We start from the raw sequence: 26,867 nt of genomic DNA, 5'->3' as shown, positions 1-26,867 counted from the left end.
CACAGAACCAGTGGGTCAGACCCAGAAAATCCCGCCAAGAAAAGAAATGGGAATCAAGATTAACCCTAACCTTCCCAATATGGGCAGTGTTAACCTCTACCTGCCTACAAGCCCATTTAGGAATGGACACATTTCACTGTCAAATTTCGACCCATCTATGGCCAGCTCTTTTGATCTTTAGACTGAAGTGTGTGAAGCAAAGTAATGCCAGAAGGGCTGATTCAAAGGGGCAACCTATCTGGTCACTGCCGCCAACTGATCCACTGCCACTTTAACTCACGGACTGATTGCTATCAGGGAATTCCCCAGGTACTGGCTGGCATTACATCTTCCTGAGATCCAAATCAGTCCAGCATGTAATAAGGCAACCATGCCATTATCTGATTACCAACAGCCGCACAGCATCTTCGTCCACTTTACATGCTAGTGTCTGCATCACACATAAACTAAAAGCATATATAGTTTGTATGTTTCTTTATTGAAACAAACTTTGCTTACAAATGTCCATTGTCTACCTTGAATAGGACTTGAAAAAGCACAGTTCAAAAATACATGGTAAAGATAACCCCATAAATGTGGTAATATGGACTTCAAATAATGGTGGCAGTTCCAACTTTCTGGCATTAAACTTACATAACAGTCAGTCCCTTTTGTCCTATGATACAGAGGGGTGCTGCAGTGCTATATAGTTCCCATTGCTCCACTCAAGTTTCCTATGATGAACGGGATTGAGGCCTAACTAAGACCATCACTCACTCTCTGTATTCCATCCTCTGTGCCCTGGCTATGGACCAGCCTCACACTTACTCTTCCCTACCTATATATGGGCAAGAGAAGGACTTCCATGCTAGGTGGGCAGGAAAACCATTTAGGGTGGTAATACTTTTTTTACACACCTGAGCAATGATATCACTGTATCTGGGCTCTTGGGAGCAAAGACAAATTCCAGCATCAAGGTTGTTGATGTCCCAGCGAAAGTGAAACATTAAGACATCCAGTCACCAGAATTGTTCGTCATACAAAACTTGATTAATTGAGCTGAAACTTCTGGTAGAATAAACAATCAACCTCATAAAATAATGGAAAAGCTGAAGGCACATTTTGAAACAGTTCAATGATGCAGAGCCAAAAGTTTCAATAATTTCAAGAGACTTTGAGGAACCGCACAGACTTGCATCTAAACCACACAATATGCAAATGAATTGTATCACTTACAGAACATCTCTTTAGGCAGATTCAACAATTATTTAGCATCTCGTAAATAAGAAGAGATCCTTATTTAGAGCCTAATGATATGGTTAAAACCCGGCGTCGCCGCTTACGGTTTGGCGGTAATATTCTGCAGGATCCTGTCTAGTTCAGCAGAGGAGACTGACGACTGCGAATATAAAGTGGACTGCATTGTAGAGTCTTGATGAACAGCTGTAAATTCAATGTTTTAGCTGATTACTTTCTGGCATGATCATTATTTGATCTGAATCCTCAGTTGTATGTTACTTCCTCTTGGAGGAATTAAGAATTCTCGAGTGTGAATAGAATGACGTGCTATTTGATGCAGAATACTAATCTCTGCAGCTGCGTACGAGCTGGAATGACTATGCAGATGACAAGACACCTCTGTAGAGGCATTTCCAATTATATGACATATATTATTTCGCTGTGCTGCTGTCACACAGACATGAGTGTACACTATAGGTCATACAGTAAATTCTTGGGCACTTTACACTTGAATTTCTTGGTTTATTATATAATGGAAAGTGCATTGGTCATGTGGCAAGCATAGTAACCCATTTCAACAACAAAGGGAGACTGGGTTTACGTGTTCATGTCTTTGATTTATACCCACCATTTTTTAAAATAAAGCTAAATTCTGGGATGTAGACAAAACCCTAACCTTGCAATGGGTCCCCCCATTCATTTAGTTTAGGGGAGCAGCGTGTGATGTTGTAGCTGTCCTACTTCGGTTCTAAAACCGAGAACTAGGAGTGGAAGGCAGTGACTGTCAATCACTGCTCTTCTCTCTGCACCTCCAGTGCTCACTGGAGCACCGGGCCAATGAGGTGGTGGGCTCAGCTGGCTCCAACTTTCAGCTTTTAGGACTGCCATCATGGGACAAGGAAGAAAACCCATGATGTCAAATGACCAGTTCGAGGACTACAGCAATTAAAGTGGACCTTTGCCCCCACAAAGCTGCATTCTCTGCTACAAAGATCCAAAAGGCACATGTAAAATAACTGATTTATTAGTGTACTTACATTAAACTTTATTTTATTACTGGCATTCTGATCCACTGGTACATGACCTGGAATTCTGAGCCACTGGTGACACGTCCTGGCATTCTGAGCCACTGGTGACACGTCCTGGCATTCTGAGCCATTGGTGACATGGTCACTAGGGCCTTCCAGGGGGATCTGGTCTGTAAAAAAAAAAGTTCAAGAACTTGGGGAGGAAGGGCTTTTTTCCCAGAGATCTGTCCAAGATCTGTCATTGACATCAACGGTGGACTGGTAGAAAAGAAAGAAGAAGCCAGCCACTGATGACTTTTTCCAGTTAATGGCAGTGCAGGTTTCTGTCCAGAAGGGGGGACAAGGAAGAGGCAAGCAACTATAACTAACAGAATGTATTGTAAAACCGAGGTTGCATTAGTAAGATGTGGTTGTCTGCTATGAGGTATTTATACAAGGAATGTTTAAGTAAAACCGGGACTTTTGAGTTTATATAATAAAAGAACAAATTTCAAGGAGTGGAAACTGCATTTATGTTTCGACATACTCCCCTGCTACATTTATACACTTATCCCAACGTTTAACTAATGCCTGGAAAGATTCGACATAGAAAGATTTGTCAGTACGCCTGAACCATCCTAGGACAGCCTGCTTCACTTTGTCATCATTGTGTTCACCGTTCCCACAGAAAAATTAGTCTCTTATACAGTTTCACGACAGGTTATGCGTGATTATCCAGGATGACTGCTGTGGACTGTGAACCACTACAGCCAGGATCGTCATTGATGGACGTACAGCCATCTTTGAAACGTTTACATCATTTTTTTATGCCTATGTTCACAAGAAACTTCATCAGCACACGCTGTTCCATGCATGCACTAACACTGTTGTCTGTCATCTTGATTAACAGTCTCTGGACTGGCCCGCGACATGTGCTCCGCCTATCAGTAATAGGACACACTTGCCGACATGTGCTCCGCCTATCAGTAATAGGACACACTTGCCACTTACTACTGCGTGTAATACCGCCATGCTAGCATCCCTTTTTACACCTGCAAAATAAAAAATCTCGATTTGACTTCAACGCCCCTCGTACATTACATAACTTAACAAGGGCATTAAAGTTTTACCAAACCCAGGACTTTGCATTCACTGTATCTGGTCTCCCACAGTACACAGAATGTGGAAATGCAATTAGTTTAGTAAATATAAACTGCTAAATACCTTTTCTCATCAGCAGTGCACAGCAGTCTTGTGACTTCTTATCAGTGTCCAGATCAGCACTGGTTAAAGCTTGTAGAAGGAGTTTTAATTCTGCTCTAACTGTCCTATGGGGTTGCATAACTGCTGATTGGCCCTGTGATAATCACATGCACTCTCCCAAAGACAAAAAAATCTCTAGCAATATGCACTAAACTGAGCATGTGTACAGTGACTCCTAGTGCTCTGTACTATCAGCAGATGGAATGGGAACAGTAGAAGAAAAGAAAGAAAAGGAGGACAGAGAAGACAGGATCAAACAGCGTTTTTAAACAATTTGGAGGATTAACCCCTTAGGTTCCACAGTGAGCATAGCAAGCATGCTTTACTGTATATACAGACTGATTTTACTGTTGTGGGTTTAGTAACACTTTAAAGCAACCTATGCCAATTGTGAAGCCTTTTGGCTGATTTTACCTGTTCACCTATATTTTTCTCACTACACTAGTAGTGCATGGTAAGTTACCTCTCAAGGCATCACCAGAGGCTCAGTTTTATAATTTTAAAATGTTTAAAGGTTAGGTTAGATTGGGTAGGTTCAGGTTAAGATTTACATTTTAGGGGTCAGGTCAAATGTCAGGTTTAATTTTTTTTTCTTTTCTAGCATGATGTCATATTTTTTAGATGTGACAAATTATAGAAGGAAGTATCACTTGTGTGATATGATCAAGCTGTGCCACCTAATATCTTGGTCCAATTAAAATGACTTTTACTAAGCAAAAAAGGTGTCCCATTGTTGCATGCGGTGAATTTTCCAGCTGGCCCCTACACTCTACTGTGTCCTGTAGTGCCATAGGGTCGGATAATGGAGCCACTTTGGCATCTGACACTCCCGGAGGTGCTAGATGCTGAAGGTTCTGCGGGAGGCCATAGATCTTTCAAAGCATGAACACAGAGTCACTTTAAGGCTTGGGTGCTCACGTTTTCTTGGCACATTTACATCAGTCTTCAAGAATCTTCAAGAATCTTATGTTTAACCTCCTTCTCCTTGCTATTTTTTTTTTGTTCTTCCAGCACTATCTATTGAGAAAAACAATTTTTTTTTGTATCTGCACAAGACTCTTTACACAACAGAAGTTAATGTTTTCTAAATAAAAACACACTTTGGCAACTCTACGCAGCCTAAACTTTCTGTGATTGCTTGGAGCTGCCAGCAGCTTCTGGCGGTCTTCGTTCCAGTCTCTTTTGTCTTTTTAACCACATGCTTTTGTGTTCTTGCCAGCACCTGTGGGCACACAAAAGAACGCACACAACAGCTGCAGGACTCAGATGTCAAAAGTGAAACGCGTTTCTAATACTGAAGCATCTCGGTATACAGGCAACTTCCTTCTTTCCAACACTGAATTGTTGGCAAGGGAGGTTGACGGGACTATTAACTGTCCCTTTTCCTTTTTATTAGAGGTCTGACTTGTGAATAGTGTTGCAGTTCTTTTTAAATTTCAGAGAAAACGGTACATTGAGATGTATGTGAGGTGAATGTCAACATTTCCAGCATATATAGGACTAAGAAATTCTACAGTCTCGAAAAACTATTTGTGACACGGCAGCCCAACACATAGGTGAGAATGGGCCCTTTGACCTGTTGCACACCTATGCATTTTTTATTGCTTTTTGCAGAAACGCACTACAGTCCATTTAACATGGTTTCCTATGGGACATGTTCACATCTATGTGTTTTTCAACCACTGTGTTTTTAGGCCAGGAATGCAAAAAGCAGTGTTTTTGCTACAATAGAGTTCAATGGAGACACCGCTGAAATACATGTAGTATGTCTTTGACGCATTTTAAGTTTTTTTTTCCATTATATCTTTTTTTTAAATTTTCTTTTAAGAAAACAAAACACCTTACAAAACCATCATAAATTATTTTACATCATACATATAAACTTTATCCCCATACATATCCCAACACACCCCTGTCCAATCTCATCTTATCCTCTCTTTCCCCTCCTATTAATCTAGTCATATATATATAGATCTCTTTAACCATTTAAATTCTCTGGTACTACTATCGGGGGACCTTTCATTTTTAATTATTATTCTGAAGTTCTAAACTCATATCATTTACCCCAAATGTTTCTAAACTTTTCCATTTCATCTTTCTCCATGTAACAAAGTTTCTCCATCCTGCTAACATATTCTACTCTGTCTATCCAATCCCTCATTATTGCTGGATCCTGGGCCTTCCAAAACCTAGGAATTAAACCCTTTGCCTTGCTTTTATTGCTTTTTGCAGAAACGCACTTCAGTCCATTTCACATGGGACATGTTCACATCTATGTGTTTTTCAACCATTGTGTTTTTAGGCCAGGAACTTTTTTTAAATGCAAAAAGCAGTGTTTGTGCTACAATAAAGTTCAATGAAGACACCACTGAAATGCATGTAGTGTGTTTTTGCCACGTTTTACATTTTTATTCTGCCCAGCAACAAAAGCATTTCCCCTTTAACAAAACAAAAAAAAACATAAAAAAGATAAAAAAAACACAAAACGTAGTAAAAACGCATCAAAAACGATTGTGTAACAGTGAAAAGCGAAACGCAAAAAGCATTGCAAAAATGGATCAAATGCAAACTGCATAGGTGTGAGTCAGGTCTTAAATTAAGTGCCATACTACTGAAATGAGGCACTGGTACTCTTGCTATTACTCTTGATATTATTTTTAATATTAACAAGAGCAACAATAACAGTGAGTCATACCTTCTTTTTTATATATATATATATATATATATATATATGTATACAGTTGTGTTCAAAATAATAGCAGTCAGACATCACTAACCTGATCAATCACTGTTTTTGGTAGAAATTATATTTCTACATGGCAAATAATTTACTAGCAGGTGTAGTAGAGTAATAGAAATCCAACAGACCCAACAGTCATGACATGCATGTTGCCGATTCTGTGTAATTGAATCACTAATTGAAAGGGGCATGTTCAAAATAATAGCAGTGTGGAGTTCTATTAGTGAGGTCATTCATTCTTTGAAAAACAGGTGGCAATTATTGCCCTTATTTAAGGAAGGAAGGCAGCAAATGTTGTACATCCTGGTTACAGTGCATTTCTCTCTGAAATTCTGAGGAAAATGGGTCGTTCCAGACATTGTTCAGAAGAACAGCCTTGATTAAAAAGTTGTTAGGAGAGGGGAAAACATATAAAGAAGTGCAGAAAATGATAGGCTGTTCAGCTAAAAATGATCGCAAATGCTTTAAAATGGCAACCAAAACCTGAAAGACGTGGGGGAAAGCAAAAAACTACCATCCGAATGGATAGAAGAATAGCCAAAATGGCAAGGACAAGATCAAAGAAGGTCTAAAGTTCCCTGTGAGTACTGTTACAATTAGAAGACGCCTATATGAAGCCAAGCTATCTGCAAGAAGCCCCCACAAAGTCCCACTGTTGAAAAAAAGACATGTGCTGAAGAGGTTACAATTTGCCAAAGAGCACATTGACTGGCCTAAAGAGAAATGGCGCAACATTTTGTGGACTGATGAAAGTAAGATTGTTCTTTTTGGGTCTAGTGGCCGGAGACAGTTTGTCAGATGACCCCCAAACACTGAATTCAAGCCACAGTACACTGTGAAGACAGTGAAGCATGGTTGCTCAAGCATCATGATATGGGGATGTTTCTCATACTACGGTGTTGGGCCTATTTATCGCATACCAGGGATCATGGATCAGTTTGAATACATCAGAATACTTGAAGAGGTCATGCTGCCTTATGCTGAAGAGGAAATGCCCTTGAAATGGGTGTTCAGACAAGACAACGACCCCAAACACACCAGTAAACGTGCAACATCTTGGTTCCAGACCAACAAGATTGACGTTATGGAGTGGCCAGCCCAATCCCCGGATCTTAATCCAATAGAAAACTTGTGGGGTGACATCAAAAATGCAGTTTCTGAGGCAAAACCAAGAAATAGAGAAGAACTGTGGAATGTAGTCCAATCATCCTGGGCTGGAATACCTGTTCACAGGTGCCAGAAGTTGGTTGACTCCATGCAACACAGATGTACAGCAGTTCTCAGAAACAGTGCTTATACAACTAAATATTCATTAAGTGATTCAAAGGAAAGCAAAATCTTCAAACATTTTTCAGTTTATATAGTGAATGTTTGAGTTTGTAAAGAAGAATACAAACACTGCGTAATAATAATAATCTCCATTTACTATCATCAGACCATGCATTCTTTGTAGGTATATTCAGAACATGATCATCTCATCTTTTGTTGGACAAGATAAAAATAACGCAGATATTATTCACTGAGATCTCTCGCCAAGCAATGGAGTCCCACTGAATAAAAAAGACTACCAATTATTTAGTGCAGTTAGCGTGCTATAGTTAAGAATGCCAAGGGTCATTTGTGAGCTATAGAATACACATACATTACTAATTGGTGGGAAGCTAGAAGGGGGACGTGACGGTACCTCCGCTCCTGCCCAGGGGGTACTTTCGTTTTTGCTGGTGATGAGGGGGCCTCCAGTCTAGAAGGATATGCTCATTTTGTACCTGCTCCATTGATCTCTCTGTCATACAGTTGCAAGAAAAAGAATGTGAACCACTTGGGATTACGTGGAGTTTTCCATGAATTGGGCATAAAATGTGCTCTGAATGTCATCTAAGTCACAACAATAGAAGAACACAGTCTGCTGAACATAATACTACACAAACATTAGATGTTGCCATGGTTTAATTGCACATAACATGTAAACATTCACAGTGCAGGGAGGAAAAAGTATGTGAACCTTTGGACTTAATAACTGGTTGACCCTCCTTTGGCAGCAATAACCTCAACCAAACGTTTCCTGTAGTTGCAGATCAGACCTGCACAATGATCTGGAGTAATTTTGGACCACTCCTCTTCACAAAACTGTTTCACTGTAGCAATATTCTTAAGATGTCTGGTGTGAATCGCTCTCTTAAGGTCATGCCACAGCATTTCAATCGGGTTGAGGTCAGGACTCTGACCGGGCCACTCCAGAAGGCGTATTCTGTGCTGTTGCAGCCATTGTTTTGTTGAATTACTCGTATGCTTTAGGTCATTGTCCTGTTGCATCACCCATCCTCTGCGGAGCTTCAGTTGGCGAACAGATGGTCGTACGTTTTCCTGCAAAATGTCTTGATAAACTCTGGAATTCATTTTCCCATCAATGACAACAATCCATCCAGGCCCTGAGGCAGCAAAGCAGCCCCAAACCATGATGCTTCCTCCGCCATGTTTTACAGTGGGGATGAGGTTTTGATGTTGGTGTGCTGTGCCTTTTTTCTCCACACATAGTGTTGTGTGTTCTTCCCAAACAACTCAATCTTGGTTTCATCTGTCCACAGTATATTTTACCAGTAGTGCTGTAAAACATCCAGGTGCTCTTTTGCTAACTTCAAACGTGCTCTAATATTCTTTTTGGACAGCAATGGCTTCCTCCGTGGTGTCCTCCCATGTACTCCATTCTTGTTTAATGTTTTCCTTATTGTAGATGTGTCAACAAAAATGTTAGCATGTGCCAGAGATTTCTGTAGGTCTTTAGCTGACACTCTGGGATTCTTCTTTACCTCATGCAGCATTCTGCGTTGTGCTCTTGCAGTCATTTTTACAGGACGACCATGCCTAGGGAGAGTAGCAACAGTGCTAAACTTTCTCCATTTGTAGACAGTCTGTCTTACCGTGGACACATGAACATCAAGGCTTTTGGAGATACTTTTGTAACCCTTTCCAGCTTCATGCAAGTCAACAATTATTGATCGTAGGTCTTCTGAGAGCTCTTTTCTGCGAGGCATGGTTCACATCAGACAGTGCTTCTTGAAACCAGTAAACCCAAAACAGGTGTGTGTTTTTTAAGGGCAGGACAGCTGTCAGCAACACATCCAATATCATCACACTGATTGGAGTCAAGGTTGGCTCACTCCTGGCTCCAATTAGCTCTGGGAGAAGTCATTAAGCTAGGGCCTCACATACTTTTTCCTCCCTGCACTGTGAATGTTTACATGTTATGTGCAATTAAACCATGGCAACATCTAATGTTTGTGTAGTATTATGTTCAGCAGACTGTGTTCTTCTATTGTTGTGACTTAGATGACGTTCAGAGCACATTTTATGCCCAATTCATGCAAAACTCCACGTAATCCCAAGGGGTTCGCATACTTTTTCTTGCAACTGTATATGGACTTCTTTCCCAGGTTTCACTTGCAATTTTCAGGATAGGAAACAGTCACATAAATGTCCTGCAGAGGGACAACGCTTCTGACCCATCATGGGGGGTCCCACATTCTCTCCTATACCCCAATTATTGTAACCATAGTGCTGGCTGTGCCCCACCACTGCCCATTCATTACTTATTATGCCTTCTAGGCCATCAGTAGCAGGCTCTAATATTAACTGTACAACCAAGTCTGACAGGCTGGGGAAGTAATATTCCAGCCAATTTTTTATTAACGGAAAGAAACAATGGCTGCAGTCCACTTTGGGACCCAATCCAAGCAAAGTTAATTTCACCAACGTCTGACAGACAGCACAAGGACACAAAAACTGTTACTCTTAACTTTTTTATTACCAAGTCTGACAGGCTGGGGAAGTAACATTCCAGCCAAACTTGTTATTACTTCTAATTAGGAGAGAGTTGAGAAGGGTTAGAACCTTTGTCAGCTTTGCTGACGTTGTAAGGCATCGATAAAACACAAAAAAGTTTGAGTCCTTAAAGTGGTTGTAAACATCAGATATGAAATATGAACAAACCACATCCATTTATAGTGTGCACTTGTCTCAATTAAGAGCACTAAGTGTCATTTCTGTCTGCTGCTTTGTTCTTTTGCTATCAGCATGAGGAAGTTTTCCTGACACCAAGAGAAAAATGGTGATAGGGGAGGGACCCAGGGGCGTATTTACCACAAGGCAAACAAGGCATTTGCCTAGGGTGGCACTTCAGGAGGACAACGTCGTCCACCGGAAGAAGGGATCAAAGAAGGGACACACGCAGCATGGGGACCAGGTGGGATCCGAGAGAGGCTGCGGGCTGCTTGATGGTGTATGCAGAGCCTGACTCTCCTTCCCAGGGATGTCCAGAGCTGTGAAGGTGAGTGTCTTCTCTCTTTTGCCAGGATGGGGGTGGGTGGTCAGTGTATCGGGGGCGGTGGTAGTAAAACGCTCTCTCAGGTGGGGGGGTGTCAGTGTCAGGGTCTCTCTGTGGGGGGGTTGGGGGCCATTTTTATGTTGCCTAGGGTAGCACGAAACCTAAATACACCACTGGAGGGACCTCCACCAGATTGACAGCCTCAGCTCTGTTCCTGTGAGCTGTGTGAAGGGGGGTGTGCCCCTTCCTTCCAATCAGCTCTCAGAGCTCTCCTGAGTGTAATTTCAGCTCTCCGCCCCCCTTTTTTTTACAGTTCTAGAAGCTTTATAAATTCATCACTTCCAACGAATGTAAAAAGAGAATGCTATAGATAAACAAGTACAACTTACGTAGGAGGATGTGTTTCATTTCTGTGTATCACCTGAAGCCAGTCACTTAATTAATTATATGTAAGGGTTTACAACCACTTTAAAGCATATTTCCAATCTGGCAATCAAATTTGAGAAAATCCCACTATACATTTGTTATGCGTTCCCATTTACACAGCATGTCTAAAAAATGTTTTCAAAATATGTCTTACCTTTTAGCTCAGCTTCACACTACCCCGACGCAGTCACGTGGTTCTTTGAGCAAAACGCAGGTAACCCGCAGGATTTATGAGGGTTAGCTGCACTTTCCCATAGAGTTGTATGATGTCTGTAGTTTTGGTGTGGTTTCATAAAGAGCACCAAAAACGCAGCATGTACACTTTCTGAACCTGCACCAAAACCACAGAACCTCATAGAAGTCTATGGGAAAGCGCAGCTAACACACGCAACACCGCATTAGCTGCACTTTAGCAGGGGGGGGGTGGTAGGGGCAGTGTGAAGCCACCCTTAGCTGTTTCTCAGGAGAAGGTGTCATGGCTAAATGCAAGCTTTCTGGAACAATGCTAAAGTGAGCTTGTCCCATGTCTGTCTTCATTAGCCACTTGCCCTCCTGAGGATTTCCCCCCCTTCCTGACCAGGCCATTTTTTTGCAATACGGCGCTGCGTTACTTTAACTGACAATTGCGCGGTCATGCAACGCTGCACCCAAATTAAATGTCTGTCCTTTTTTTCCCATAAATAGAGCTTTCTTTCAGTGGTATTTGATTGCCTCTGTTTTTTTTATTTTTTGCACTATAAACAAAAAATGACCAACATTTCCAGTAAAAAAATTTTAAAAATCAAATTTCCTCATAAATTCAGGCCAAAATTTATTCTGCTACGTCTTTGCTAAAAACAAAACCCAATACGTGTAAATTAGTTGGTTTCTGTCAAAGTTATAGTGTCTACAAATGGCGGTATACTGTATATACTGTTTTTTTTTATACTAGTAATAGTGTCGATCAGCGCCTTATAGCGGGACTGCTGCGGGCATTCTGACACTGGGGGGGAACTGACTAATTGTCACTGACATCCCAATGACACTAATACAGTGATCAGTGCTAATAAAAAGCACTGACAGTGTACTAATGGCACTGGGCAGGAAGAGCTTGACATCTGGGGCGATCAAAGGGTTCACTGTGTGCTGTGTGTGTTTTACTACGGAAACATGCTGCTGTGTATTTCTCTGATGTGCAGAGAAATACACAGCAGCATGTTACTGCTGGCAGGAGAGAGAGACCTGTGTTGTTTACACACAGGTATCTCTCCTGTCATTGTTCCTCGGTGATCGCTGGGTGCTGGCAGGGAATCTCTGTCCGAGACCCAGTAATCAACATATGTAGCCGCCAATGTTGGATTGGGTAGGGAGGCACGCGTGTGCGCCTCCTACCCAGAAATGCAAAATCACGTATATATGTGTGATTTTGCACAGCTCTGCCGCCCTGTAGCAGTAGTTCAGGGGAAGCAGTTAACATACAATTCAAGCCCATGCTCTATACCTTTAACCGTTTGTGTGGACAGACAGAGATCTAATCTAGCTAAATTCATAATGAAGATCTGCTTTCACAATACAGACAGTGGTAATTATGACAAACACAGCAGCCCAGCCCCCTCATAAACAAAGAGAACTACCTAGGATTTTTCTCTTCTGCAGCGTCTAGAATAGGGTAGCTAAAAAAGGTAAGCTGATTTTTTTTTTTAGTTATGCTATGTGATTCAGGACATGTAACAATTATACGTAGGTGTTATTCTTATTTGGCTACAAATGTGGAAATGCATTTTAAAGCAAAACTCCAGCTAAATAACACAATAAAAATAAATAGTCCATTAAAAGATAAAATAATAAAAGCAGCTTTTGCTGCAATGTTCAGCTTCAAGTTAAAGATTTCCCTTTGCAGTATTTTTTTTTCAGCCACTAGATGTCCTCAGTTGGAAGGCCAGCAGCATTCAACTCACTTGCTCTGAGCCGAGGTCATCCTGAACCTGCCCCAGCCTGTGACTGCACAGTGAAAGGAGAAGCAGCACAGCGATGAGCTTATCTCTCTGTCACTCTGCTTTTTTCTCCTATCAGCATGCTTCTTGTCAGCACATACATACTTGGGCCAATTTATACAGGAGCAAATTAACCTACCAGCATGACTTTTGAGTGTGAAGGAAACCCATGACTCACAAGGCGAAGATGCAAACTCCATGTTCTGGACAGATATCCAACTAAGGACCCCAGTGCCAAAAGGCAAAAGTACTAATCACTGAACCACTGTGCTGCCCGACATATCCATCTCTTCATTCCCACAGCAACTGCCAAAAACCAGCACTGTCATGTGGGAGGAAGGGGAGCAAATCACATGCTACCCCAAAACCAGAAGTACTGGGTATGTCACTTCTCTCCCACAGATAGACAGAGCTGCTGGAAACTAAAGGAAGATATTTTAGGCAGCTACGAGGGTTGGCATTTAAGTGAACCTGTTTTCTGTTGAAAACCGGCCTAGCATGGGTTCACTAGGTTCTTTCTCTGGGGTTTGTCTTGCTTGTAGAGGTCCTGCATGGGTTTCTGGCTGGATTCCCCTGTTCTTTTAGCTTGCTTGGGGGGCCTTTATTATCCAGGGCTAGACTATATGCAATATGAAGACTGGGATGTTTTGATATGTAAAGTTTTTTTTTTTGTAATTTTGATTAATTTTGTTTTAAAATATTAGTAGTGCAGAGATCGTTTTGCTCCTAAAGAAGTGCATTAGGTCCAAGAAAAGCATTGAGCTATATGAATATTAATATTACTATACAGGATTTATATAACGCCAACAGTTTGCGCAGTGCTTTACAACATGAGTGCAGACAGCACAGTTATAATACAATTCAATACTGGAGGAATCAGAGGGCCCGGCTCATTAGAACTTACAATCTAGGAGGGAGGGTCAAGTGATACAAAAGGTAATAGCTGTGGGGGGTGAGCTGATGGAGAAAATAAAACTCCAGTTGTTAGGTAGGGTAGAACAGGCTTCTCGTGTAAGAGCAGAGTAGAAGACAGTCGGACGATGTGCGGTAGGGAGTTCCATAGGATAGGAGAAGCTCAGGAAAAGTCCTGGAGGCGAGCATGGCAGGAGATGACGAGGGAGCTAGAAAGCAGGAGGTCTTGAGAGGAACGAAGAGAACAGTTAGGTCGGTATTTAGAGATTAGGTTATTGATTACACAAGGATAATATGACTTCAAGCCATTATTCTGCAAGTTATTGTATTTGTTTTAGGGATATATCTGTCAACCAATGTATGGCTATTTATAATGTATATGAATAAACTTTTTCATACATTTTATTTGTGGTTTGTTGTGCCTCAAAAGGCTCATTTTTTCATAGTCCTTTAGGTAGGACATTGACATGATAGGGATGTGGCATCTAAAATGTGCAATTTTTAACTTAAGAGGGTGTGACTGGAGTGACTTTTGGGGGTATGGGGACCTCTGTATCATCTTCCCAAATTCTTATGTTTAAGTGACCCTGTGCCTGTTAGGGTACAGGGTGTGTAAATGTGAATGTCCCAGTCTTGTGTATAGTGTGTGTTCCTTTGTTCTCGGCCACATGGCTGTCCATTGTTTGTTTGCCATGTGCTACCCCCCATTGTGCTGTGTCTTCCTGTCCAGCCAACTATTATGGGATGCATGTGTCCCTGTATTGTCCCTGCCATGTGGTTGCCTATTGTTCTATGCCATGTGCTTCATCCCATTGTTCTGTGTCTTGGTTGGATGGGGAGGGGTGATGAGGTGTTTCCTGCAGCCTCCCACTGATGGGGCGGGCTGATGATGTGTTTCCTGTCCCTGGTTGTCTTTCCCCACCCTCTGTATAAAACATGTTGTTTGTGTACAATAAAAGTTGTTGGCTTCCTGTTTTAAGAAGAGCTGGGTGCTGTCTTTTTCCTGAGGGATTTCAAGGGTGTGGTCCGTGGATGGTGTTCGGACAGGGGAAGCTGTGGTATAACGGAAAAACTCAGTGCGGTCTGGGTTCCGCATCCGTTACAGAGGGGTAGTAGTTGAGGGCAGTAAAAGAGCAGCTCAACTGCAGGGTTTTATGCCCCACCACCCCAACCCCAGGTGTGAACAAACTCTTAGACTACGTTCACACTGTGGCTGTCTCTGAAAATAAATCCACTTTTTAGAAGGAGGCTAAGCAATGGCCCACATCAACCTGAATAGGTGAGTTTAGCAGGTGGTGCCATCTGTCAACTCGACAGGCTACATTAAATGTTCCACTGTGCAAAGGCTGAACTGCTGTAATACTGACACTCAGTGGCTGAATGTCTCCTTGCCATGGGAACTCTGCCATACTGAAGTCTCTATCTGCTCAACCTAGCTCTGATGAAGAAGGGAGCACCCTTCGAAATGTGTTAGCCTTCATCCCCCCCCCCTTTTGGATTTACCTGTAACCCTGTTTGGATTATGGTTACTTATGCCTGTTATACCATCACTTTGTGAGTATATTTCCTTAATAATAAAATTAGTCACTATTTATTGAGGTAATGCGCAAGGTTTGTGCGCTCTTTCTTTCATCTTCTTCTATGGTTGCAGCCCCCTACAGCTATTTGTTAGGTTTTAGGTGGGTGGCAGGGGGATGGGGGGGGGGGTAAAACCACAGCTTAACCACCTGTTTGACTAGAGACTCATATGATAGAAGCCTTACCCTAGGTTCACACCTAAGCGTTTTCTGCAGTGTTTTGCAGAAACGCAGTACAGTCCATTTAACATGATTTCCTGCGGGACATGTTCACACTTGTACGTTTTCACCTGGTGCATTTTTGGAAAGGGTCAGGGACTTTTTTTTAATGCAAAAAGCTGCGATTTTGTTTCTATAGACTTCAATGGAAAAGCTACAGAAAAGCATGTACTGCATTTTTGCCGCATTTTGGATGCGTTTTAAATCTGCCTAGCAACAAGAAAAAAAAACCTGAAAAAAAACAAAACAATGCAAAACACATCGAAATGCGGCAAAAATGCAAGTGCAAAAACACAAAATGCAACGCAAAACGCAATTCACAAAAAGGCTCAAACGCAACCTACACAGGTGTGAACCTAGCCTTATGGAGCCCTGGATAGCAGGAAACCTGATCGAGGTTCTAATCCATCCTCACTCTGTATGAAGGATAAAAAAAAATGCCACCAATAAATTGACATTGGATCGTACAGAGGAAGTGCTAGTAAGGTACACATAGAGAAAAATAATGTTTCTGTCTTTGAAGCCATCTTCCTTTATCTCTGGCCTGCCAATTAAAACATATATTCCATCTCTGCAGAAGCTCTAAGCAACCGGCTGGATGTTTGATTCCATCAAATGTGAGGTTGCTTAGAAACTAAATAATTATTTTTCTTCAAACATTTTGAATGCAGCGGCAGCCTCTGCAATCATACCTATTAATTTCTAGATTAAAAGTCATGATCCTCCCACAGTCAACTGAACACACAACCACCTGTTATTCATGCAGCTCCATATACGTCTGTTAGTCTATGCCAGCCATCCGTATAGCAAATAACCTTTTATACATGGATTTGTCATGACAACTTCTAATGCAATATCACATATCCCACAGCAAGTCCATCTAGATCAGTGGCCTCCAAACTGTGGCCTGTGGCCGGATGCGGCCCTTTGCTTACCTTTATCCGGCTTTTTGGGCACAATTCCTCCTACTGATACTAACAGTGGGCATAATACCTCCCATTGACATCTACAGTAGGGCACCTATATGTAGCACTGTTCCTCCTACTGATACTAACAGTGGGCATAATACCTCCCATTGACATCTACAGTAGGGCAAATATATAAAATACAATTCCTCCCACTGACACCAACAAATGGTGCATAATTCCTACTATTGGTGTCAATGATGGAGCACTATTCCTCACAGTGGCATCACTAGGGTTGGTGTTGCCTGCTGCGGTGAAACATGGTGTCACACCCCTCCCCCCAAATACCTTTTTCCTGTTTTTTGAAAGTGCACCAAAGATGCAGCAAGCAGTACTTTTGGTGTGCTTTCAGAAAAAAATGTGCAACCTATTAGAAATCTATAGGACTGAAGCTATAACTGCGGGTAAAATGCAGGAAAACCCCCTTTACATTACGCAGCCCCTGCACTTCTGGACCTCTGTACATTACACATCCCCCTGCTCCTCCGGGCCTCTGTACATTACACAGCTCCCTGCACCTCTGTACATTACACAGCCCCCTGCACCTCTGGACCTCTGTACATTACACAGCCCCCTGCACCTCTGGGCCTCTGTACATTACACAACCCCCTGCACCTCTGTACATTACACAGCCCCCTGCAACTCTGGACCTCTGTACATTACACAGCCCCCTGCACCTCTGGGCCTCTGTACATTACACAACCCCCTGCACCTCTGAACCTCCATACATTACACAGCCCCCTGCACCTCTGGGCCTCTGTACATTACACAGCCAACTGCACCTCTGGACCTCTGTACATTACACAGCCCCCTGCACCTCTGTACATTACACAGCCCCCTGCACCTCTGGACCTCTGTACATTACACAGCCCCCTGCACCTCTGGGCCTCTGTACATTACACAGCCCCCTGCACCTCTGGACCTCTGTACATTACACAGCCCCCTGCACCTCTGGGCCTCTGTACATTACACAGCCCCCTGCACCTCTGGACCTCTGTACATTACACAGCCCCCTGCACCTCTGGACCTCTGTACATTACACAGCCCCCTGCACCTCTGGACCTCTATACATTACACAGCGCCCTGTACCTCTATACATTACACAGCCAACTGCACCTCTGGGCCTCTGTACATTACACAGCTCCCTGCACCTCTGTACATTACACAGCCCCCTGCACCTCTGGACCTCTGTACATTACACAGCCCCCTGCACCTCTGGGCCTCTGTACATTACACAACCCCCTGCACCTCTGGACCTCTGTACATTACACAGCTCCTTGCACCTCTGAACCTCTATACATTACGCAGCGCCCTGTACCTCTATACATTACACAGCCAACTGCACCTCTGGACCTCTGTACATTACACAGCCCCCTGCACCTCTGTACATTACACAGCCCCCTGCACCTCTGGACCTCTGTACATTACACAGCCCCCTGCACCTCTGGACCTCGATACATTACACAGCGCCCTGTACCTCTATACATTACACAGCCAACTGCACCTCTGGGCCTCTGTACATTACACAGCTCCCTGCACCTCTATACATTACACAGCCCCCTGCACCTCTGTACATTACACAGCTCCCTGCACCTCTGTACATTACACAGCTCCCTGCTCCTCTGTACATTACACAGCCCCCTGCACCTCTGGGCCTCTGTACATTACACAGCCCCCTGCACCTCTATACATTGCACAGCCCCCTGCACCTCTGTACATTACACAGCCACCTGCACCTCTGGGCCTCTGTACATTACACAGCCCCCTGCACCTCTATACATTGCACAGCCCCCTGCTCCTCTGTACATTACACAGCCCCCTGCACCTCTGGCCCCTTTATATTACACAGCCCCCTGCACATTACACAGCCCCCTGCACCTCTGGACCTCTATACATTACACATCCCCCTGCACCTCTGGGCCCCTTTACATTACACAGCCCCCTGCACCTCTGGACCCCTTTACATTACATCCTTAACATTACATCCCCCTGCACTTCTGTACATTACACAGCTCCCTGCACCTCTGTACATTACACAGCTCCTTGCACCTCTGGACCCCTGTACATTACAGAGCCCCCTGCACCTCTGGACCCCTTTACTTTACACAGCCCCCTGCACCTCTGGACCCCTTTACATTACATCCTTTACATTACATCCCCCTGAACTTCTGTACATTACACAGCCCCCTGCACCTCTGTACATTACACAGCTCCTTGCATCTCTGAACCCCTGTACATTACACAGCCCCCCGCACCTCTGGACCTCTGTACATTACAGAGCCCCCTGCACCTCTGGACCCCTTTACATTACAAAGCCCCCTGCACCTCTGGACCCCTTTACACTACACAGCCCCCTGCACCTCTGTACATTAAACAGCCCTCTGCACCTCTGTACATTACACAGCCCCCTGCACCTTTGTACATTGCACAGCTCCTTGCATCTCTGAACCCCTGTATATTACACAGCCCCCTGCACCTCTGGACCTCTGTACATTACAGAGCCCCCTGCACCTCTGGACCCCTTTACATTACAAAGCCCCCTGCACCTCTGGACGTCTGTACATTACAGAGCCCCCTGCACCTCTGGACCCCTTTACACTACACAGCCCCCTGCACCTATGTACATTACACAGCCCCCTGCACCTCTGTACATTACACAGCTCCTTGCATCTCTGAATCCCTGTACATTACACATCCCCCTGCAGCTCTGGACCTCTGTACATTACACAGCCCCCTGCACCTCTGAACCCATTTACATTACACAGCTACCTGCACCTCTGTACATTACACAGCCCCCTGCACCTCTGGGCCTCTGTACATTACATAGCCCCCTGCACCTCTGGGCCTCTGTACATTACACAGCCCCCTGCACCTCTGGACCCCTTTACATTACACAGCCCCCTATACATTACAGAGCCCCCTTGAAGCTGTTCCCCCTCTTTTACATTACTCAGCCTCCACAACTCTGCCCCCTCCTACCTTACTCAGCATGCAGAGCTGGAGACAGCAGTGCTGAATAGAAGGCGGGAGCTGCTGGAGTTCATTTTTAATATTAACAAGCTGGTGATTGGTTGCTAGGACCACCTAACAACCAGTCACCAGCTGGTTAACTCCAGCAGCTCCCGCCCTCTTTTCATCTAAGTGTTCTGCCTCCTTCTCTCTGCTCTGCTGCTTTAGTGACAGCAAGTAGTGGAGGCAATCTGAGGGACGGCCCTGGGTGTCAACCCTCTGGTGACGCCGATGATTCCTCACACTAATACCAATCATGGGGCACTATTCTTCCCACTGATACCAGTGATGGGGCACCATTCCTCCAACTAATACTAATGATGGGGCACTATTCCTCCAACAAATACTAATGATGTGGCACTATTCCTCCAACAAATACTAATGATGGGGCACTATTCCTCCAACAAATACTAATGATGGAGCACTATTCCTCCAACAAATACTAATGATGGGGCACTATTCCTCCAACAAATACTAACGATGGAGCACTATTCCTCCAACAAATACTAACGATGGAGCACTATTCCTCCAACAAATACTAACGATGGAGCACTATTCCTCCAACAAATACTAACGATAGAGCACTATTCCTCCAACTAATACTAACGATGGAGCACTATTCCCCCAACAAATACTAACGATGGGGCACTATTCCTCCAACTAATACTAATGATGGAGCACTATTCCCCCAACAAATACTAACGATGGGGCACTATTCCTCCAACAAATACTAAGGATGGAGCACTATTCCTCCAACAAATACTAACGATGGAGCACTATTCCTCCAACTAATACTAACGATGGAGCACTATTCCTCCAACAAATACTAACGATGGAGCACTATTCCTCCAACTAATACTAACGATGGAGCACTATTCCTCCAACTAATACTAAGGATGGAGCACTATTCCTCCAACAAATACTAATGATGGAGCACTATTCCTCCAACAAATACTAAGGATGGAGCACTATTCCTCCAACAAATACTAACGATGGAGCACTATTCCTCCAACTAATACTAATGATGGAGCACTATTCCTCCAACAAATACTAACGATGGGGCACTATTCCTCCAACAAATACTAAGGATGGAGCACTATTCCTCCAACAAATACTAACGATGGGGCACTATTCCTCCAACAAATACTAAGGATGGAGCACTATTCCTCCAACAAATACTAACGATGGAGCACTATTCCTCCAACAAATACTAACGATGGAGCACTATTCCTCCAACAAATACTAATGATGGAGCACTATTCCTCCAACAAATACTAACGATGGAGCACTATTCCTCCAACAAATACTAATGATGGAGCACTATTCCTCCAACTAATACTAATGATGGAGCACTATTCCTCCAACTAATACTAATGATGGAGCACTATTCCTCCAACAAATACTAATGATGGAGCACTATTCCTCCAACTAATACTAATGATGGAGCACTATTCCTCCAACTAATACTAATGATGGAGCACTATTCCTCCAACAAATACTAATGATGGAGCACTATTCCTCCAACTAATACTAATGATGGAGCACTATTCCTCCAACTAATACTAATGATGGAGCACTATTCCTCCAACTAATACTAATGATGGAGAACTATTCCTCTGATAATTACCAATGATGGGGCACTATTCCTCCTACCAATACCAATAATGGTGGTACTATTCCTTCCACTGATACCAATGATGGGGCACTTTTACTCCCATTAATACCATTTAGGGGACACTGTTCTTCCCACTAAGACCACTGACCCCAATGATGGGGCACTATTCCTCCCACTGATATCACTGATGAAGCACTATTCCTTCCACTAATACCATTGATAGTGGACTATTCCTTCCACTAAAATTAATGATGGAGCATTATTCCTCCCATTGATACTATTCTTGGGGCACTATTCCTTCCACTAATATCATTGACCTATTCCTTTCAATCTAATACTAATAATTGGACACTATTCCTCCCACTAATACCAATGATGAGGCACCATTCCTACTATTGAAATTGTTGATGGGGCACTATTCCTCCCACTAATACAAATAATGGGGCACTAATCCTCCCACTAATACCAATCACTATTCTTGGGGCACTATACTTCCCACTGGTACCAACGATGGAGCACTATTCCTCTTCCTATTGGCCTTGGGAACTATGTAATTTTTTTACTTCCACTGACCAACAAGCCTGAGGCATTGATGACTCCCCAAAGCGTTTTCTACTCCTATAGGTCACTGTATGCCCCCCAAGTCTAAGGCTCAGTTTAAACCTCACGTAGCAGGAACAAGCTTGTGATTTACACTAGTTTCCAAGTATTATGCATAAGGCAAAAAAGGAATTTCAGTTTCTCCCAAAAAAATTTAAGTTATCAGCTACAAATACTGTAGCTACTGACTTTTAATAAAAGGATGCTTACCTGTCCAGTGCTGAACTTACCTGAGCTGGCTGCAGGCAAAGGGGGAGCAAACTCCTCCTTGGATCACTTAGGTGATCTGGGCAGAAGTGGGAGGGAGAAAGGAGGCGGAAAAGTGGAACGTCCCCTTTTGGGTAAAGTTTTGCTTTAAGTAATGGTTGCATGGCATTTCTCAGTGTAGCTTTCCTGGTGATGACATACCTGTGCAATGTTGTGGGGGCAAAGAGCTTGTAGTCACTTTTGGGAGAGCATGTGACAGGATGGCAATGCAGAACCACAACAGAGACACAGGGACAGAGCATTGTCACTAATAACAGGAAGTGCCTAAACTAGGACCTTCATAGTGGGTTAATAGGAATTTAAATTATTGAAGGCTGCAGCTTTAAAAAAAAGTGACTTTTTAAGTACCGTAATTACTTTTTTCACGTTAAAGATCACATAGGATTTTAGTGGTCGAGTTTACATACATTTTATTAAACTGTCATAAAGACTTGCTGATGCCCATTCAGCTGCATGCAGTGCGCTAGGCTAGGCTCTACACTTTACAATATCAACCAAGTTTTTACACATTTCTAATTAACACAGCTGAGAAAGTAAAGTCGATTGTACTGTAATTGTTTTTTTTTTTCGATACTCACTTTAGGAAAACCATAAATGACATAAAAGACCATTTCATAATAAACAAAATGCTCAAAAAGCTCACTCTCCTACAAAGTGAAATAATATGACAATTAACACAGTGGGAACTACAGGAAAACTTGATCAGTGCAGAAAAACAATCAATATAATATTGTAAAGCTGAATTCCAAACTGCAAGCAGCGGAATACACTGGTAAAATACATACACAAAAACTATTTCAAATGCCAAAACACTGGTAATTCTGGCGAGCCAGACCAGTGATCCCGCTACCCCTGTCAGATATCACAGAAAGATCCTAGACCTCCTTAAAGTGGACCTTCACCCAGTTTTTTATCTTGCTTATTACTGATCCCCCAGAACCTACCTTTTTTATGAAGCTGGTCTGGACTACTGTAATTCTCACTTAGACGAGAACGGCATAGTCCCAGTCACCTGCAGCCTCCTAGGATAGCACATCATGTAGAACCCGGGAGGCTTCTGGCCAAGTTACACCACCTTACATAGTGCTTGTCATCAGGGGGCAGGCTGCAAGGACCCGAAAAAGACAGACAACTCTCAATGATGTCAAAAAGGAAGATGGCGGTGGAGATTGGCAGGTTACAGAAGAAAATTCTGGATTTGCTGGGTGGGTAAGCAGGCTATCTGAGCTCAACCCAGTCAAGGTAAGAGGTGGTTTAAAGCAAAACTAAACACAGGGGTGTAAAGTTCATCTTTAAAGACTCTGTCACTGCCACATTAACAACAAAAAAGCTACCCATTTTACCCATCCTCTCCTGCCTCCCACATGTTTCCAAATGCCAATGGGGCAGCTCTTTATAGTGTTAGGTTACAAGGAATGTACGAAATTTGGGTATTTATACTACATTTACATAAAAAAAGAAAACATTTTATTAATACACACATGCATTAGTTGGTGTTTTTAGAAACTGAGTACAAAGGACCTCTTTTAAATAGGGTAATTAAACTAAGTTGGGGATATTAAAGTGGAACTACAATGCACCACAAACCAAAAAAAGCTGTTTATTTAATTTTTAATATTCAAAGCAAACTCATCCATCCATCCATGTCACCATACTTTATTTTGCTGAGAAATCCCTTTGTAAAACACCCGACTAGCATTTCTAGACAGAGTCATCTTGAGTAAGGGCAGATGATTCATGTAGCATTTACTTCCTGGAATCCATCTGCCCTTAGATCAGGTATGCAGACAGGGGAGTATGCTTAGCTAAGAAAACCCCTCCTCCCCTTTTCCCCTCCTGAAGACTCCTGGGATGTATGACATCATTTGCATAGGCCTAGATACCAGGAAGTAACTGAATAAATGTAAAAAAAATATTAAACCACGTGAATATGATATACTTTCCTATCTATTTGCTAATGCTAGCAGAATTAGGATTAAAAATTGTCAATGTTGATTGAGTGAGTGAAATTCTGCTTTAAAGTCTCAAAGTGAAGCGGTGCTCACCTCCAACATCCAATCACGTGTAGGGAAGCCAAAATCAAATCCAGAGCTTAATTGTATATTTGAAATGCACTCAGGTTCACTTTGCCTCCATTGTGCCATACATTACAAAGAGAGGTAAAGAAAACCTGGGTAAGGTGAAAGGATAAAGAAAACAGCTGCAAAATAAAAGCAAGCTAGGGAAATTATCAAATTGAAATTGTTACTAATAAAGATAATCTTGATATTATTTGCATACATTTTATTGTGGTGGTACTCTTATTTTTCTGAGGGGGGCAAGTATTTCTTTTTTGATATGTAAAAAAAATTGACCATTTGGTTACAATCTCATCTCTGTGGTGACAAAATAGGCCAGCAGCTTGTGGAAGGACAATGATTGGATTGGTAAAAAAGTTTGCAATTGTCCAACCATGAGTAACAAAGATTTAACAGCATTTAATACTGCCCCTCCACCTTTGCAGTGATAAAACTTTGCTTGGCATATTTAAGGAAGGGATCCACAATGCTCAAAATATATGCTGCCCTGAGCAGTGACTGGATTGTATTGCCTCCCCTAGTTCAGCTAGTCATGGAATGGCGGACTGGGGTCCGGATGTGGACTGAGTCACTTTCCCATCTGGACCCATTCAGTCCTGCCATTTATGAGCCTTTTCTTCCCCCAGCTGTCTCACAATCATCCTCACAGAGCTGACAGCGGGAGGCAGGACAGTTTTGGATGGAGGGTGGGAGTTGCCCGAGGTTAACAAGCGGGTGATTGGTTGCTAGGATGAAGGGCAGTACTAGCAATTTGTGTAAGGTAGGACAGCAGGGGGGCGAAGTTAAAGGGGCTAAGGACATTAGTGTAAAGGGGGGCTGAGAACAGTAATGTGGGGACTAAGGACTGTGGTGTGTGGGGGCTGAGGACAATAAAGAGGGAGGGGTTGAGGACAGTAACATGGGAGGGCTAAGGACAGTAATGTGGGGGGCTGAGGACAGCAACATAAGGGGGCACTGATGACAGTAATGTGGGGGATGAGAACAGTAACATGGGGGGGTCTGGGAACAGTAACATGGGGGGGCTGAGGACAGTAACATGAGGGGGGCTGAGGACAGCAACATGGGGGGCTGAGGATAGTAATGTGGGGGCTGAGGACAGTAACATGGGGGGCTGGGGACAGTAATGGGGGGATGATGTAAAAAGGGGCAGAGTACACTCCAGTGAAGGGGGCAGAGGACAGTACTGTTGGGGGGGGGGGGTTGATGTCAGGGAAGTGTGAGAACACCACTGTGAAAGAGGTGGAGCGGGGTGATGTAAAAGGGGAGCTGAGAACACTCATCAAGAGGGATATTGCTGTGAATGAGGAGGGGACTGTGATGTGCAGTGAGGATTGAGGACACGGATGTGAGAACAGGTTCAGATCTGTACATGTGCATTTGGTGTACGTGTTGTGGATAGGTCAGCACTACCTGCTAGAAACCTGAAGAAGTCCCTGACCCTTTTTTTCAAAATCGCACCGCAGCAACACGTGGTTTGGCGCACACAAAAGTGCACCACAGGGGCCTACATGAGATTCAGACCTCTGATGCATGCAAATTTTACTGCCTGGACCTCTGTGAATTTAAATTCAATACACCTGCTCTATGGGTTTCAAAGTAAATAATATCCTTTTATAGTGTAGTTTCACTTTAAATTGGCTTGTTATCTTTAAAAGTTCACAATCTTCTAGATCTGCAATAATAAATAGGGATATACAATAGTCTCTAATGACCTACATCTGCCAGACTTAAAGGTCATATCTGCTTTGTGAGTTTCAATGACCTTACTGCTATTTTCTGACAGTGTTTTGACATTAGTTTCTCCAAAACACACAAGTGCTGTCAATGTCATCATCAGGATCCAACCAGGTCTTTTCTTTGTTGGCTATTTCAAACCTGCTATTACAGTATTTCCATTAGTCCCGGAAAATAAAGACCCTTGCCCTTCCACGCCTATGTTACCCTTATCAGCTTTTATTATTACACTGTGATTGCTTTTTTCTTTGCAATTTTGTACTATGTCTCATTATACTGAGGTAGAATGAAGTCATGAATACTTTCTACTAGAATAAATGGAACATTTATTTATGGTTCAATAAAACCTAAAAACATAAACCATCTTAAACAATATAAATGACTGAAGCACAATATGTATCTAAAACCACAATTTAGGAGCCAATAGCTTCTCTTTAAAGACCTGAAACAATTACATACATATTAATTAACTTAAAAAGGTAGGAATCATCTATAGGAAATTTGGCTGCCTGACTCCCAAGATTTGGATCAATGGACTAAGGTTGGACAGATTTGAAGCTGAATCTGTCAAATCTTAGGTTGCTTGGAAACCGAATGACCATTTTTATGGGTTTAGACCAGTTTGCATGTACAATCCTCCATAATCATGCTTATTAATTTCTATATAAAGAAAAACTAAAGGCAGCTAAGCACTGTTTGCATCTGACCTCAACACCTCATTGCAATATGTTAGTTACTCAATTCCATGTTCTTCACTCCTCACCAGAAGCTTGCAGTACTATTCCGAGCAATATCCATGCCTACAACAAAACGGCACACTGCCAGTACATACAGTGAGCTCCTCTTGGTAAAAAATGGCTTCAGCTTGGTCTCCTAGCCATGGAAGAATCCCCTCTGACATGTTTCACCCAGTAAGGGCTTATTTGTAGGGCTCTACAATCAA

At 42.9% G+C, this 26,867-nt stretch overlaps 1 protein-coding gene across 10 annotated transcripts in view; it reads right to left on the bottom strand.

The window, feature by feature from the left end:
- GRIA4 (glutamate ionotropic receptor AMPA type subunit 4) overlaps positions 1-26,867 on the bottom strand; it is a 440,006-nt gene that overhangs the window by 230,663 nt on the left and 182,476 nt on the right. The gene's annotated exons all lie outside the window — the stretch shown is intronic.

The sequence above is a fragment of the Staurois parvus genome, unplaced genomic scaffold (assembly GCF_062004578.1).
Source record: "Staurois parvus isolate SC_StPar_1 unplaced genomic scaffold, SC_StPar_1.0 ptg000422l, whole genome shotgun sequence".
Classification (NCBI taxonomy): Eukaryota; Metazoa; Chordata; class Amphibia; order Anura; family Ranidae; genus Staurois; species Staurois parvus.
The sequence above is the reverse complement of the archived record's forward strand: the minus strand, read 5'-3'. Positions and strand labels throughout refer to the sequence as shown.